Consider the following 5,331-nt stretch of genomic DNA (forward strand, 5'->3'; position numbering starts at 1 on the left):
AGACATTCGCTGAGCACATCGTCCGTTGAGGCTTTGTCCTTGATGTATTTATGGATCTTGGATGTTTCATCGTGGACAGTGGCTCTCACACTCACAAGTCCTCTGCCTCCTTCCTTACGACTCCATCCTGACATGTGTATCTAGGAATTCTTTTCTGTATTTAGCTTCCAATTTATACCCCCGTATGCACCTTTATTTAAATTTTTATTATGACAATTATTACTAGTATTGTTATTATCATTCATTTATTCGTCTAAGTATAATTTCTGTGATATTTTCTTTTTACATAATATTTATTCTAGGTTTTGCTGGCTCCATGTAAGAATTGTGATGCGTTAAACGTATAATAATAGCAATAAAATAGTTTTTTATTTTTATAAATATTACTACGTCACATTGCGGCGCAGTGGAGCAAACAAAACCGTGACGTCATCACTTCGCGACAACCACTCTTTCCTGTCGGTAGAGACGAGCAAACCAGGCGCTTGTGGAGGAGCCTGTAAACGGCTAAAAAACACCAGCAACTGACGCGCAGTTTGGTCTCAGCAGTGTGCTTTCCCCCTCGTAACGACCCGAGACCACCATAAGCTGAACTCTACAAGAACCGAGCCAAGGGTTCGGGCAGACCACCCAGTATAAGCGAGCAGCTAACGTTAGCGGTGTTTTTGGCTCATCTAACCGGTCGTGCTAACGCATTAGCCTCGGATAGTCAGGTGCAAGCCGACTGCTGCTGCTGAAGGGAGGGAATCAAGCGTTGGCTTTCAGTGTCGAGCTTCCATGGATACATCGTCCTGGATCTACCCGGCCCGACGGAATTAGCGGAGGCTTCTGCTCTCTCCTTCTTCACATCCACCAGGTAAAAACAGTCCAGTGCAAGATCACAACTGCTCCGTTCAGCAGTGAACAGAGGGGCCTAGCATCAACTAGCATTAGCTCGGTGGCTATCCGTTAGCATCGCTAACTTAACGCAGTCTTTTGAAAGTCTTGTTAAAGGGCTGTGAAAGAACATGAAAAGTCTTGTTTTGGTTTAATTCTCTCGGTCTGACTTGAGTTTTTTCCTGAACAAAGCTCACTAGCATCCCGAGCATGCTAACTGCGGAGAGTTAATCACAAGAGCGCATGAACTGGATATCTGGAATTCTGCTTATCTTTATTCAACTATATTCTTTTCTCCTTATGCACAGCGTTCACAACGCTCGAGTCGAGTCACTTTGTGTCAATAACAAGATTTAAATTCTTAAAAATGTCAAATGTAGACGCACCATGCAGAGAAACCTAGTGGACTAGCTGCATGTGGTTAACCCGGAGAGCTAAGGCTGGACTGTAGCCCATGTGTGCTCACGATACCTTATAAATATAAAGATCTGTTTTATTTTTTTTAACGATGATCAATATCTAAATCGCTGTTTAGTCTGCAGCCAAAAGAAACCCCGCCTCCCCCTGATGAATACTTGTAGATGTAAAGAATAGTAGTTACAAAGTGTTTAAGGAGCCGGTGTTTGAGCCTTTTCAAACAACACTTAAGAATTAGTTTCAAGTGACGAGCATCACTGAAAAAGTCTATGAAACTGTAATGTTTACATGTGATGTCATATGAGAGTATTGTTGTCAGAAGTTTGCAGAAAAACTGTTAAGTATTTATTAAAAGGCTTCAAATGCTGAACCTCCAAGTAATGCACTTTGAGACTTTATAATATCATAAAACTTGGTTTTAAAACCTGCATATCAAATTCATTTTCATATCTCAAGTAGGATAGATGAGATCAATTTTTGTCAAACTATTTGCACACATGGCAGAAGTAACAGAACAGGGATGTCTGAATAAAGATGTCAGCAAAAATGTTCAAAACAAATAACTTAATCTAGAAGAACATTAAGTGACCTTGAAATTCACACCAAGAACATTTTTATTGGTTTAAAATCAAGCAAAATATGTGCGTTGATTTTTGTACCTCCCTTTAGCCTAAAACCTCTGGAAAAGCTGCACAGAAATTTTCTGCATTTCAAAGCATTTTGTCAATGTCAGCTTGGAATGTCCAACAAATGACCTTTGATGAATGTTCCTCCTTTCTCATGCTTAAATGTCTTGTAATAAGTCTTGTTTTTAGCCAAATGGTCATGGTCTTTATTGTTTAAAATGATATTTTTTTTAGAATTTAAAATGGTGGCACTCAATACTCTGCAGTCAAACAGCAGCTGTTTGCTCTTTAGGAATCAAGTTGTTGGGCGTTGCATGCTATTTTAGCTCTGCAGTGTTTGATACTTTTTTGAATGAATAGGAATGTATTTTGTCCTTCTGGCAGGCTGTGTGTAACAAAGTGCTGAAATATTCAAGTGAAAATGGATCCATGGCTGGGCTCTTTGTAATATGAATGAAAGGCTGTTAACATGTGACTGTAGAAAAACAACACACCATGTGCATTGAGAGTATCATTCATTCCACATGAACTATGATTGGAAGTTATTTCAGATTTTGTTTTGACAGATATTCTGGTAAAGTAGAAAGTTTTGAACCCGGTGCTCTCTCTCTCTCGCGCTCTCTCTCTTTCTCTCTCTTTCTCTCTCTCTTTCTTCCTCTCTCTCTCTCTCTCTCTCTTCTTCTCTCTGACTATCATAAGATGAAAGCAGTAAGTTAAAGTGATGGAGGTGTAACCAGATGAAGCTTTTCTTTCTTGTTGTATGTCACCGTTTTCAGAAATGATCCATCTTGACTTGGATGATTTTAAGCTTGATATGAAGAAGTACTTTTATTTTTGTCAATGATACGACTTTCCATACAGAGAACTGTGTTGGTAGCAGTTCAGATAATCAGTACTAGGGATGCACTAATCTGTTGTCCAGAGACGGGAATCAGCCGATTTTCTCCTGATCGGCTGATCAAATACTGTTTCTTTTTTTTTTAAAAAGGCAAACTCATTAAAGTTCCTAGATTATAACAAGAATAGATGAAAATAAAAAGAAAGAAAGTTTATTAGCCGGAGTTGACAGTATTTTCATCATTCTTTGAATCCTGACACAAAACACCCCCCATTAATCACCCGGTTTGGACATGGTGCAGAAATCAATTTCTATCCTACTGTGATGGATATTTTAGAACAAATGTTTTTTTGTGATTTGGGATTGATGGCTACAGATTTGTTGGTAGTTTTTGTGTTTCTTTAAAGGGGCAGTAGTATATATTCTCCAGGCACATAGTGTCATTTTATAACAAGTCAAATAACTGTTACCTTTAGTTGTTATCAAAATGCTATATCAAACACAACTTGAAATAATTTTGACTTCATAATTTAACACCTTGAAATTGGTTCTCTGTCTCTTTAAAACTTCCTGCTCTTTCTGAAACCTCATGAAGTCATCACAACATGGCTCCTCTATTAACCCTTTAGCGATGTTTTTACCAGCCTTACATGGCATTTTAATATTATTGCATTATAATGAGCTCAGCAGATGTACAGTTAGACCAGGTGTTTGCTAATTACTGCTGGCTAGTCTGAAGGAGCTGAGGGAGTCATGGGGAGGGCTGCTCTGCCTTTGAGGCGGTGCCTGATCTTATAGATTGACTGCAGCTGTTTAGCTTTACCCAGCTGAATGGTTGCCATGGGAGATTAAATGATTTCTCAAACATGCATGAAAGAATCAAATCAGCACTCCATGTATATTTTTGATGAGGGAATAAGATTATAACATGATGGAAATCAAAAAAGTAAATTTTCCATAACACTGCCCCTTTAAATCCATTCTGTGACAAACAGCATCAAATGAAAACTTTTGGATTTGGTGCTCTCATGTTACCCACTGGGACACTGTAGTTGCTTTGCAATATTGTTAGATTAATCTGGTGTTAAGAAATAGACGAGCTAGCAATAACCTCATAGGTTTGTGTCAACAAGAACAACATCAGAATATATATGATGTATTCTCGTGAAAGAGTTGCAGAACTCATTGGTCGAAACGTGAAAAGTTTTCTAGAAAGCCACCCTCGTGTTTCCCCCCTCATCCTGGCTTGCAGCATTGCGGCTCGGTGATGATTTTGAAAATGTAAAGTGCGAAGATAGGACAATGGTGTCAGGAAAAGAATGGCATATTTTCGGTCCACATGGGGCATGAGGATGATGACATGAGATTTCCTGGCTGATAGCTGTGGCGAGGCCTTGAGAAGTGAGAGACCAGGGCTATCTCAAGAGTTTGTTTGCACAAAGCCTTACATTCCCACACTCCTGACTTGCGCTGTGTTACCCACCCCAGGGCTTTCCTAAGCCCTTTCTCATGTGGACAGTGGGTTTCCTGCCGTTTGAAGACTGTGTTGATAAATTGTGACGTCAGCTGGCGGCGCACACGTGGCATTTCTTCTAACGGGTCAAATTTATCCCTAAAGTAGAGAACAGTTCCTAATTGAAGCAACGTGGAGCCTCGTGATATTGAATATTTATTTTCACTATGTAATGTAGTCATTGATATGTCTATTCTGCTGTTTTTAAACTAGGGAATAGGGATACAAGTTACCAATTATCGAGTTAATCTGAAGTTCATTGATTTTATAGATTGACTACAAATTAATTGATAAGCGGCCATTTTCTTAAAAACTTGAGTTTTCTCTTGTATTAAGAAGGCCGACGGTCTTTACATAACATAAAGGGCAACATTTTTAGAATATACTGAAATAAATAAATAAATTTACATTAACTTGTGTGAGTTGTGTTAAATACTGAATAAAAGTAAAATGATGGTTTTCTCACATTATTAATCCTCCCGTGGTTAATAAATCAAATGGAGTCCATTTGGCTCCACAAGCTTTTAACCCTGTTTGCAGTCTGGTGGGTCACTCTGACCCCGCGTGCGCTTTTACCAGGCTTTTTTTGTGTGTGTGTGGTTTCGGGAACTGACAGTCTGACGGGACACACTGCCAGCCGCCCGTCTCCCCCCTCTTCCGCTGTCTAACTACGCCATTTGCTGTCCTCTGTTTCTGTATCTACTGGCTCCGCTTAAAGGTGACCAGTGGCGCCCTCTGCTGGATGGCGGTCACACCAAGAGAAGGTCTAAGTGTGCGTTATTAATCAATTGGAACAAATTTTAATCTAATAAAACATTAATTGACAACTAATTGTTAGTCAGTTAATTATTTTGCTCTCTAATGTAAAACCCTTGAAACCTTTCTCATTTAGCTTTGTTACCATGACAACCATCAGTGTATTTAATCAGGCATGTGAGTTAGAGGTGTGCCGATCGATCGGTCATCGATCATAATCGGCCGATTTTCGTGAAAAAGTGCATGATCGGTGATCGGCAATCATTGGCTCTTGTTGCCGATACCGATCACCTGCATCTCATTTC

At 39.4% G+C, this 5,331-nt stretch overlaps 1 protein-coding gene across 1 annotated transcript in view; it reads left to right on the top strand.

The window, feature by feature from the left end:
- Positions 1-429: 429 nt before the first annotated feature.
- fbxw7 (F-box and WD repeat domain containing 7) overlaps positions 430-5,331 on the top strand; it is a 103,845-nt gene continuing 98,943 nt past the window's right edge. The window contains exon 1 of the mRNA XM_017306189.1: positions 430-856. The gene's annotated coding sequence lies outside the window, so the exon portion shown is untranslated. The remainder of the gene's footprint in view (positions 857-5,331) is intronic.

Source organism: Poecilia reticulata, linkage group LG1 (assembly GCF_000633615.1).
Source record: "Poecilia reticulata strain Guanapo linkage group LG1, Guppy_female_1.0+MT, whole genome shotgun sequence".
Classification (NCBI taxonomy): Eukaryota; Metazoa; Chordata; class Actinopteri; order Cyprinodontiformes; family Poeciliidae; genus Poecilia; species Poecilia reticulata.